The 12563-nt window shown below is 41.9% G+C and overlaps 1 protein-coding gene across 1 annotated transcript in view; it reads left to right on the top strand.

Moving 5' to 3' along the window:
* The first annotated feature begins 944 nt into the window (after positions 1-944).
* The window catches only part of ncanb (neurocan b), a 180817-nt gene continuing 169198 nt past the window's right edge, over positions 945-12563 (top strand). Inside the window, exon 1 of the mRNA XM_039607316.1 lies at positions 945-1213. The gene's annotated coding sequence lies outside the window, so the exon portion shown is untranslated. The remainder of the gene's footprint in view (positions 1214-12563) is intronic.

Here is a 12563-nt window from a genome sequence, read left to right as displayed (position 1 = left end):
ATGCAAGCTGCCCCAGTTAAGTGTAAATTATACAACTCTGCTGAACAATGCCTTAATCTTCCTGCCTGCACGGGTCTCACGGGAGATCATTATTCTTTAACAAAGCAGTGGGTCTTTCAAACTGCCCATGAATGTATACAAGCGCCACTTTTGCAAACTCTTTCAAATGACCGTTTTTATTTTTATTATTTTACAAGCACCACAGTAATTATGCTAATGTTAAACTCCCACCGCGCAGACTTTATACAGTGCAGGGTAGAAAGCCAGTAAGCCTCGCTATATGTCCATGTCAGATTCGCTCTTATGTGAAAAATGTTGATTCAACGTTTGCCGCTTAGGCCTGCCAACTAAATCCTTGGCAATTTGGGCATTAATCCAATTTGATAGCCTAAGCTTGCTCCATTGCAAGTAAATCTCAGGTTGAGGTCACTGCTACGCTGCCAAACAAGGTAATTCTATCCCTAAGGTCATTAATTACAGCGCTCAGACAAAGGCCAAACGGGATTGTGGGGGCCTACAGTAGGACAGAGATGCCAAATCACGTCTTAAACTAAAGCCTCTCCCTCCCCGCCTGTCATAAATTCCTTGAACAGATAATGACTAATGGAATTGTGATTGTTGTGTCCCTGGGTTTATTACAAGCAACCACACGTCTTGTCAAGCGGTCTACATGCATTAAATTCGATGGTTTTGAAGAGATGCTCGAAGCACAAACTTCTGATCTTTATATCAACCTTAACACTAAAGGCTCCCCCCTCTCCCGCCCCCCCAACACTCTTACACACACTCACACATCATCCTCCTCCCCTTCGTTGCGCACACCCCACCACCAGCACCCCCCAATCTTCGTTCATCCCTCTCTCCTGCTATTTGAATAGAGAGCCTGCGGAGCACTCTTTTGTTCAGTAGCGCTCAGCTGCTGGAGAGGTGAGCACCACTCTGGCTGGCGCTCATCCACTCATCGCGGCTGCTGCTTCGACAAGTCCCCGAAAGACTCAAGGACACGTCTCTGCATCCAGGCGCACTCCACGCGAAACGACACAGACCCTGTCTGACAGAAATTCCTCGGACTCGCGGGGCTTTTACGCGTCTCTTGGATGGTTCAGCTTCCCTGACTGTGGCGCTACCACCTGCACTGTATCACACAGACGCTCCTGTAAAGCTGCGGCATCGCTCTACATTCCTGTAGACGGGACCTGACTTGATCTGAAAGGTGAAGGCGAGTAGTTTGGTGTGTTTTTGTATATCTATTTATTTATGCATTTGTCTGACTGTATTATAAAATTAAGTCAATTTAACATTATTTTAATTCCACGAAACGAAAAGGATGTTTCACGAATTTTGTTCACTTAAAGTCGATCATCATTTGGAGATGTCCTTGTCGGTACTATTCAAAGACAAAGATCTGTAGCTGTGATCAAAATGGAATGTGCTTTATATCGCAAAAGTGTCTAGTCTTTGCAAGCATGCGATTTGCTGCTTGAAGCTAGTTACTGCCTCCATAAGGCTATTTCTCAATAAATCTTTTTAGGTTTTGCTGTGTTGGTGATTTAGTTTTAATAAGACTCCAAAATGCACTTTGACGAAAGTTAAGCGATTTTGCTGTTTTCTGTCTGTTTGAATTATGTCGTAATTGTCCAATTATGCAGCATCTGTTGAAAAGTAATAAATGTAGCAAAGCGTCGTTCCCTCTTGTTTTCTCCTCTGAGGCTGCTTATGTTCAAAAGGATGTTTGACAGCGCCGGTTACTGTACGATTTGGATCTGTATGACCATGAGCTCACTTCTTTGTAGTGAAAATCCCATTTTCTTCTCCTTTGGTAAGCCTTCAGGTGAGGCAGATGGGGACAGAGGGAGCTTTTGGATTGGGTGTAAGTCGATAGGCAGCGCAGGCAGGGCTGTCAGCGCTGTCAGCGAAGCAAAGGAGGGAAACCTGAGACATTATCTTGGATGGCACTTGTACTCCACCTAAAGGGTCTCTCAATTATTTCTATTGAAGAAAGGCTGGCATCTAGCAGAAGGAGCTCTAGGTCACAAACTGACTGAAAAGGAGGAGGTCCGAGCCCAGCCTGCATGCCACAGTTCAGTCCTGTGTGGCAACATGGCTTTCATTTGACTGTGTAGCAGTGAGGAGTGTTTTTTGTGGATGAAAAAGAAAGCAAAGTTTTGTTTCGTTTTTCATGTTTGTTAGAGAATGGCAATGGAGCTGGAGTGGAGTTGCTCATGACCCCATGGGAAATTAAGCAGAAATTCAGCCAAACTGTTTGTGAAATGGTTACTAGCCTCCCTCCCTCCCCCCTCCCTTTTCTCACTCTCCCTGGGTTCTTATTCTGTCTTATAATTGTGTGTCTCAGGTATTTGCATACATGTGCACACATTCACTCAGCCAGCCAACCTAGAATTTGTCTAAGCAGTCTTCAGCCAAACAGATTCTGCACCGTTTTTCTCTGATATTCCATCCCTCCAAATCTCCCGCAATTACACAAATCTTTTGAATCTGTGTTTGGGCTTAGCATTGGCAATGTGATCCTTGATACTCCAGGTCTACAAACTGGCCAGCCTCATTTTCATTCTGTGACTGATTGTAGATAAAACGTTCTCCTCTCACTGGTTGGGCAGCCATGTGTAGGTCTTTGTCTATCTGATAATTGTGTGTGTGTGTGTGTGTGTGTGTGTGTGTGTGTGTGTGTGTGTGTGTGTGTGTGTGTGTGTGTGTGTGTGTGTGTGGTGGTGGTGGTGGTCTATTGTGTGTACATTTATGGCCACCTATGCTTCCAGTTCCTGAATTTCGTTGTTGGATGATGTGGGCATCATCAGCTCCTGTTGCACTATTAGTATCTGGCTGCACATTAAACTGCTGTTTAAGTCCCTCTGCTTCTTTCTGCCTTATGCACTCATGCATATTGCAGAAGGTTTCTGTGTTTGTCTTTGTCTCTCTTTCTCTTGCCCTGCACTGTTTGGACTCTCACTCATCACTCTTGCACTGGATCGCAGGCTCTACTGTTAGCGCTATTGTTCTCAGAAGAGGTGTTCTTTTTCTGTGGCATTGCCAGTTCACTGCCCCCATTTTCACATTGTCTGTGTGATGAGGCATTACAATGGATGAACAGTATTCCTTTAGAGAGTGGTTCATCGCTTCTTAGTGGCTCCTCTCCAACTGTGGTCAAGGCCAAAAGCAGTTCAGAAATGTTGTCATCACATCTCATGAGCATGGACAGAAAAGGAAGACAGAACGAAAGAGGAAAGAGAGAGAGAAAGAAAGAAAGAGAATGAAGAAGGGATGTAACAGACTGTGGGAGTTTTACAGCATTATCTGCTCTTTGCATGAGGTTGCGTTGTCACATATTTCAATAATGTGTCTTTTCTGGCTGGCTGCGCTCAGCTTAGTGCAGACACTTGTAGCGGAAGACGTGAATGGGCCAGAATTCAATTTTGCACTTGAGTAGTGTCCAAGCAAGTAAATTGGAAACTGTGAATTTTTACAGAGATTTCGCAAATGTAAGACATTAATATTCCTACAATGAACCTTCTGCTATGCTTAAAACAAACAAAGCCACCCTGGCACAGGATGAAACAAGGGAAAGCTGCCAAGCAACTGCACAATATCAGTACAGAAGATCTCTGGGCTTGAGTTAGGCTGTTTGACTGGCAAAGGCCTCCAGCTCGAAATCCTGTAGTTGGAAGAGTGTGGTGCTATGAATCAGCTGTGATCCTGCTGTGTGTAATTTTACAGTGGGAAGGAACATTAATATGTTTTTCTTTTGTGTGTTTTCGATAACGGTTCAGAGGTGTAGGCTCACGACGTATGTTACAAATGGGTGTAGTTTTTTTTTTCCCCATGGTGGGAGAAGGGCCAGGAGGGATACTGGAAGACTCCTGCAGTGAGAGACTAATTTACACACTTACAGTAGATAACCTGGATCCAATTAGGCAGTGAAAACACTCAGAGCAGCCTACGCACATATTCAATTCTGTTTGCATAAATGATCATGAGAGTGTGTGCTTGCTATTGTCTGTTCAAGTTACATGTGTGTCGCAGCAGAACCCTGAGCACACACGACCATAGATCACATTTCAGGCCAGGATCCACTTGGCACCTCTGTTCCCCCAGCCCCAGGGTCATTTCATTGGTTTAATGAATGCTGTACCTTTGCTCGCTGGACAACGTCAGTCTCCTTGATAGACAGCTCTGGGTCCCTCCATTCCTCCAACCTGACACCACCAAGCAGATGGAGCGGAGCCTAAGTGGGCTGCTGCTAGCTTTGCCTTGGCTAATAATATAATAGCCTGGCATTAACCATGTTGAACTAGCCACTGTGCGTAGCGCCAAGCAAATGAGCAGCGCAGCTGGGCCATCATGGCCAGTAGCAGAGCAGACAAAGCCCAGGAGGCACAGAGGCAGAAAAAAAGGTAGTTTAGCACAATCCCTCCAGACGCAGCTTGTGAATATTCATCAGTCAACCCCACCTCCCCAAATCCAGCGCTCTCACCAAATGTATTATTCAAAAGAAGCATTTTCCCTATTAAATACTATAAATAAGTAATGACATCTGGTAACAGTTTTTGTCTGCTGAATTAATGACAGGAGCACAGTTGAGTATCTTCCAGTGATTGGAGAAATTATTCCTGAAGGTGGATTTCTGTTGATCTACCTTTCCCCTTTGTCTTGCCAGTTCAGTGTGTTGCCTCCTTTGTTAAACTCATTTGGCACATCAGTAAATCTGAATTGGCCCACGTCTCTATCATTCACCTTCTAAAACACCCAAGAGGAGAAGCAAATACTACGTAGCTGCTTATTTTACCATTATGTCTGCGTTTCCTTGCCTGAGCTAATCCTCAGAAAATGAAAAGCTCCCGGTTGGCTCTTTATGTGGTTTCAGCACTGGACAGCGCCTGAAGAATTGCCTGTTTTGTCTACCTCATTGTTTTTCTTTCCTGCCTAACAAAAACTCAACAGGGTTCCCACATCTTCACCACATAGTGTACAACTGAAAGACGTCTTGCTGAAGGATATCAGCTATAAAATGCTGGAATTATTGTTGTACAGACTGTATCTGTCAGACTCTGATGAGCTGGTAAACAGCGAGTGCTTGGAAAGCCTACAGATGGCCAATGTTTTCCACTCATGTGTGCTCCATTTCCCAAAGGAGAAACCCACATTTTTGTTGTATGTGACTAAGTGTTCGATTTTAATCTGTAGCGGTACAGAGGACTCCCCTGGATCTGCTCGTTGATTTCCAGAGAGGAAGATCATAACTAAAGCTTGAGAAACACAAGACATAAGTGGGGAGAACAACAAGAAGGAAGTCTTGTTACCAAGAGTGATTTCTGTCCGTCTTCCTCTACTTTAGCCTGCCGCCTGGATTCTACACAGTGGGGCTATTTATGAAGCCGAGGCACCAGTATGATACTTATAAAGCCCTCCTCGCTAATCACAGATCTAGCTCTGGGGTTCCTGAAACCAATCACAGGGATTTATGGGAGAGAATTGGAAAGTAGTAAAATTAATTTTATTCAGAACCTTTGCACCCAGGTTAAGCTTATCCATGCACACTGCTGCCAGGTGGGGAGCACATTATTTTAGTTCTGCAGCTGTTGATATTGGTTAGCACTTTTGAGCCACACAAAATAAGACACAATGTGATTTTCCCTGGTTTGCGTTATTCAGGCAAATGTTGAAAAAACATTGTGTTCAGTAGTCCTTAGTGCATGATTTCTGGAAAAAAAGTTTGGCTTCAGAAGGTTTCTTGTTGGTTTATTTTGTCATTGTAAAAAATAATGCTGATCAAACACACAAACCCACACATGTGCAATAAGACTGCTATATGTGCAATTCTTCTTCTGACGAAGTTGTGTTTTTGTATTTTCCTACTCAGTTGTATATAGTATTTGTATTTCTATTTTATTCTATTGTATATATTATTCTATTCTATTTTATTCTATTGTACATAGTATTTTATTTTATTTTATTTTATTTTATTGCATTCCAGTGTTTTCTAATTTCTGCTACATAACTTTGCACTTTTGCTGTAACAAAACAAATTTCCCACCTGTGGGACTAATAAAGGCCATCTTATCTTATCTTATCTTATAATAATAAATCAGTTCCGCTTTTTATTCTGTACCCCATCCAGGAAAAAATAGGTTTCTGTAATCCTCCTGTCTGTCTCCCTGGAGGCAAAGAACTGTGAATCATATTTTTCTTAAAGGTTTTTATTGTTGTGGTAATATTGGCTTTTACTCTTGTTCACAGTTCTTCTGATGAAGCAGCGCTGCTCATTTGAATGAATCCAGACGCTCTCACAAATTAGATTAAAATAGATTAAAATATAACCGTCTTGGACTATGACAATCACATAAAAGTCACTCTAAAAATATAGTCTAAACTTTAATATGTAAATCTACTCTGACAGAAAGACCAAACCAAGCCTTCTTATGTTGTATTTTATAGGGTGTGATCAAAAATTAAGAGAACAGGTCCATAAAAGTCAAAAGCCTTACCTGATTTAAAGTTTTCCGATTTCAGATTCAAGGTCATCTTTTTCAGGCATGTCCAGGGAGCCTTGAGTGTGGCTGCTATCATTAGCGTCTTACTGGAAGTCCTGTTCTGAGCACTTGCACTGTGCACTCTGAAATTTCTCTACAGACCTCCACAGAGATTAAACGTCATCTTCTGCTTCAAACTAACCCACATTTTGTGTGGAGGATCGTGCTGGTAATGAGACCTGGGTTTCCATCCATGAACAAGCAGTTTTAAGTGAAAGACTCTATGCTTTCCAAGCCAGAGGGCATGTGTGTCATGTGAGACATGACATCCTCTCTGTTTTTCAACCATTGTCATAGTGTTTATCATGAATTATCATGATAACACTGTTAACATGGAGTTCTGATCTAATGTTTTGAGGTGTCTGAGGGAGAAAGTTCAACCTAAAAATAAAAAAATGTCTCTTTCTAGAGAATGTCCTGGTCCTGCCCTGGTCCCAGATAGTTATTAACCTAATGTGTTTTGCACTTGTGGGGAAAACCAGAGATTAAACCATTTGAGAAAAGCATAAGAAGTGCTCCGAACAGAGAGCACTTTTGCCTCACAGCAAAAAGATCCTTGGTTCCAATGTGTTAATCACTGAATTGCTTCAAAAGAAATTCTTGAAGATATGTGAAGGGCTACATTCAAGGTCACATTTAAATCATCTCCTTAAAAAAGTATTTTCATTAATCACACTTCATATGTTATGTCATATAAGTAAGATGAGACAGAAAAACCCTGCTGACACAAATATGTTCATAAGATTTGTATGTATATACACAGATGATCTCATCTATGTTTCAGACCAATAACATTCTTCTCAAAAGCTCTGGACACCAAAGTTAACCTCAGGTTGGTGCGATCAGAGGCTTATGAAAGTCAGTAGGATTGTTCTTAAAGGGAAAATAATTTTCCATATAATATGTTATAATTCATGTAATACATGATGAGATATCTAAGTCTCAACCAAACTGGTGTATGCTAAAATCAGCATTCACCTGCTGAGTGGCTAAACCCTGCAAAGACTTGTGTGCACCAGTTAGCTCGTAAAGTACTCTTTAAAAAAAATAAAATAAAATAAAACTATCAAGGAACATTCAGAGAGATATGAGACAGATGGAGATATAGATACAGATAAATGGGGAAACAGTCAGCGTGAGCAGCAGCAGCTGGCCAGCTTCCAGCCCTCAGCAGGTGGATTTAGTCAATTGTGTCCAAAGTCAGCCTTCAGGTGACTCTTGGATTTGTCATCCATGACAGTTTACCCACAGACATGAGCAAATCTGCTCCTGGAGAGGTTTGGACCCGTCTCTATTGCAGTTGTATCCAAGCGCTTCTGTGTGTGTGTGTGTATGTGTTTGTCTGTGTGTGTGTGTGTGTGTGTGTGTGTGTATGTGTGTGCATAGGTCAGTGGGATCCATGGATATGCTGAGCTAAACAGAATGAGCCAGAGGATTAGAAAGGAGGTGAAAAGGTCAAACCAAGAGCTACCTTCATGTGGTCAGGGTTCATCTTCTTGGCATTCACCACAACACATCTATTCTGCTAATGTGTTTGTTATCTGTTTTTACAAGTTATCTCATAATCATATATGATAGTAAAATTATTACATCTAAGGTGAGAGGAGGATGTTAGTGAAGCTAATGTCCATTACAGACAGCACCTCTCACTCCCTTGCGGGAGACTGTGGAGGCGCAGAGCAGCTCCATCAGCAGTAGGCCGTTACAGCCAGCGTGTAGGACAGCACGCCATCGCAGGTCCTTCATCACAACAGCAGTCACACTGTACAGTGCACACAAGTGTACAGAAACCTGCTATAATATACCTGTATATATTTTCATTTTCACTCCACTTTAAGTAAATATGAAAAATTCTCTGTGAGTAGATTTACTGCATAAAGCAACAATTTGTAAATAATACTAATGACTCTTTTTTATTTGTACACTATTTTTCTAATCTTTTTGTTTTTCTAGTGTTTATTTTTCGAATATATCTCTAATTCACTTCCTCTTGCTGACCCCTGTGCTGCTGTAATATGTAAATTTCCCCAGGGTGGGATTAATAAAGTCTTTGTCTATGTCTAAGTCATGGTCTGATTCCAGGGTAATATTTCACATCTCCTCTGTGTCTTTCGTTGGTGCTGAACGAAATGCTGGAGACACCAACCTAATATTGAATTTGCAATGCAGATAACGGGTCAGATGTCCTGCCAGTAGAGTTCGTAGTTATTTGGCTGTTCTTAATAAGATTGCCAATGCTCCACCAAAGTGGCTTTTACACTGAGCTATGACGCATGCTGCCTTCAAAGCCCTGAGGTATTAGAGTCGATAGTAGAACTGATGGTGGGGGTAGCGGCAACTGTGCATGTGCATGTGTGTGCGTAAGGAAGTAAGGGGGTTAAACCTTTGGTCAAGGACTGTGGCTAATAGGAGTGGGCAATACAGTGTCAAAATTATATCATGATATTTCAAATAAATATGTAGAAAGAATTACTAAATAAAGTTTTATCAGCAATTGCAGCCTGCAGGCAGCAGGATTTAGTAGTGCAAGCAAAATGAATGGCGTTTTCCATCCTATAGTGCAATAGTAGTGACACAGCATAAGTCATATGTAAGCAAAAAGCAGTTTAGGTAGTGCTTTCCCTGGAAATTTTATGTATGCACTATATTGTGACAGCATAACATTGAATTTGAAAAATATTTTCTACCTGGGATGTACCAGTTACTTAAATCCCTCCTTTTCCCACCATGTTACCCATTCAGTAATTTTCCATCCACCATTTGCTCTTCTTCTGATTTGAAACTAACTAGTGAGTGCTCCAGCCATGCTCGGTTGAGTCACTTACTTTTTGGTTGCACATCACCTGCTGCTCATATCTCCTACTTCACAGCTTGGTTGTAATTAATGATGGTTTTTTTTTTTTCTTTTGCCTGTGTGGTGAAACAGATTAGTTTCCAGTGTTAACAGTTTCCTTGCATATTTTGCAAAGTATCAAACTTTGTTGGAGGTCTGACCTCTTTTAGCCTGGCCACTTCCTGTTATTGAAGTAGCTCCCTTTTTTTAGGAACTTGGATTTTAGGTAATTGGATGCTGAAATGCTGGATTCGCTCTCAGGCATGTTTGGGCTTGTGTTATTGTTGTGGATACTAGGGAACATAACGCACGGCATTACTATATCACTGAAAGCATAATACTGTTTATACAGTAAGTGTACGGTCTGAGGAGGTGGCATTTGGAATCCTGGTTTAGAGGAACTGATTTAATAATTTTTTGGGGAAGAGAAGGACTCATTTTCCCAGTGTTCATGGGATTGCTAGCAAGATCACAGCTTGTTTAAAGAACAATTTCCAATTCAAATAGCTTTTCCTGTTTATTTTTCCAAAGCACTGATCAAACAAAGAAAGAAAATCTCTGTTGTCTGCTGTCCAAATCATGACGAAACCAAGTTACTCACCAGGTCATTCAATTTGTCACACTACATGTGGAGGTCCATTTTTGTGGTTGCACATTTTAATGTACAAGGCTGTTAAACAATTACCGTGTTGCGGCTTTGCACAGACTCTCTGCAGGCCAATTCCCCTCAGCGCTTAGAGTAGCTTTTCAGTTCTGCTCTGGCAAATTCAAAATGAGCTGCTGGGGTGCATACCAGTACTGTTTTGTAATTAACTGTCACACTGCTAAATTAATAGTGAAGAAAATAAAGCATGGAAAATGCAGAAAACGAAGAGCCCTTGCTGCAGTCACTCAATCTTTAGTCAGACAGGAATAACATTAATCTGCCGTGTTGCTTTATGTCAAAGAGTAAATCTTCAACCCCAACATCTAGCTTCTCTGTCATTGAGGCTTCCTGCATCCCTGCCTCTTGCATCCAACAAAAGGCCACATTCAGTTTGTGCCCCTTATGTTCTCTCCCCAACCACTCTTTCTGGGATTTTCCCCCTCAGCTGTAATTAAAGGGGCTGTCTCTCTGACTTTCTAACTGTCCTAATAATTACACATTGGTGCAGAAGTGCTGGAGCCCTCCGGTTTGCTCCTGGACCTCTTTGATAAATTTGGCAACTGCTCCCAGAGCTGTTGCTGGGGCACCTCTAGTGACTGTGAATGCCCGTGACTTGGTGGGTCTGTGTGTGATAGAAAGGTTGGTGTGAGATCACTGCCACTGTATCCCCAAGCGTTCAGTTCTCTGCAGAGATTGATTGGGGGTTGCTGTCAGTGATGGACCCTTCTGTGTGCACTCTTGTTTGCACTGCAAAGGGGTTGCTGCAGCTGCACTGAGGACTGTGTGTGATTATGTGCACACATTCATTACCAGATCATCCGTGTTTTACTCTGACTCTTCTTATCTGTTTTGACTTGCTCCAGCCGTTACATTAGAGTCCCATTGGCTTTGTGGAGGGCAGCCAGGAAAACGGCGCATAATAATTGTAGTAAAATGTCTCTTCTCACTGGTGTCCTCTTTTTGCTTTAATGTGTGTTGGGACATATGGTTTCATAATGCTCGACTATCCAAATGCCTGCTGCCCCCCCCCCCCGTGGACAGAAGCACACATGCAAACCCTCTAGACAAAGAGATTCTCTTTGCTCACTTCAGGTGTTTGAGGCCAAGCTCTAATTGGACCTTGTCTTAGTCTGACCTTCATTGTTTTCACAGAGAAAAGATCGCAGAGAGACATTCCTCTCCTCTCCATGTCAAACTATCAGGCTCAACAGTAAGGAGGCATGTTAAAGCAACCTTTAGCTGCCACCCAAAGCTTCTCCAAAAGGGTCAGCGCTGTCTGAAGCTTTGGAGTTTATTTCTTAGCACTCTCCTCGGTAGGTAGTCAGAGCGTGTGTGTGTGTGTGTGCCTTTCCATTGTTATATGCGCATTTTGTGTGTGTCTTGGCTGTGGCTGCAGCAAGACAAGCACCCAAGAATTGCAAGTTTCAAATAGTGAGTCGGCTTTAGAGTTCGTGATGTGATTTACCACTGAGCCATTAGCAGTCAAGCTGGGTATGCTTCAGGTGTTCTCAGAGGGAATGGGAAAAGAAATACTCCCCACTGCAGTGCACACTGATTTTAAAAGCTCCCTTGTGATTTATTAGGAAAACATTTCTTTAGACCACCCGCAATCACTTCACTGCCTTAGAACGTATAGATGCAGAGTGTGTACACAATCGCATGCTCGCATGCTGAAGTAGCAGGAGAGCAATTTGGGGCAGATTGTAAGTGGCCATTGGAGATTCACAGTAAATCACTACATTTTCTCTTCTCTGAGCTCTAAATGTCCTGTCATTGTAGTGCTTTGGTAGGTGCTTTACAGAGCTGCTTGTGCCAATATCTACATGTCTTTGCTGTCTACTCCCACTTGGGGTATGGCAATATATCATTTAACCTTTAATGTGGGCTACTCTTGTTTTCGTTTGTGCTCCCCCTGTCGATCCTTTAGCTTTTGCTGTGCTGTGGAGAACACAGATGTCTTAATGTTCATTAATTTCTTTGCAGTGGTGTGAAACTGAAAAGTCAAAATTGTCCACTGTTTCTGCTTTTCATTCAGGCTACAATAATCTTTCTGTTGTTGTTTCTTTTATCTTCTTTGTCTTTATTGTTACTCCTGCTATGATTGTTCCCTTTCCAAGTTTTAGACCAACTGCCATTTCAGCCAGTGGGTAGCATCATCACTGCTGGGTAATACTGCAAGCATGTGTCTGTTAAGATGCTACCAGAAACAATTCTTACAATAATTTTTTTTCTAAATTTCAGCATTCAGCATTGTTATTTTAATTGCTGTTTTTTTTTTGTACTGTAAGTGACATTAGCAGTGTACATACTAAGTCTGCAATTCTTCCAGAGCTGTTGGGGGCAGCATATGCTTACAGGTGTTCTTGTCTGTCTTTACATCCTGAAGAAGAAGGGAATTTGAAAATCAGGGATAAGCTGGATTGGCTTGTGTTACTGCAAAATTTGGCTTGAATACCAAGTAAATACAGGGCCAGTATCATAGATACCAAAAAAAAAAAATACTTTAAATTTATAAAGATGGTTTATGTAAGAGAGAGCA

Source organism: Oreochromis aureus, linkage group 23, assembly GCF_013358895.1.
Source record: "Oreochromis aureus strain Israel breed Guangdong linkage group 23, ZZ_aureus, whole genome shotgun sequence".
NCBI classification, from domain to species: Eukaryota; Metazoa; Chordata; class Actinopteri; order Cichliformes; family Cichlidae; genus Oreochromis; species Oreochromis aureus.
Note: the sequence above shows the minus strand (reverse complement) of the source record. Positions and strands in the feature narration are given on the sequence as shown.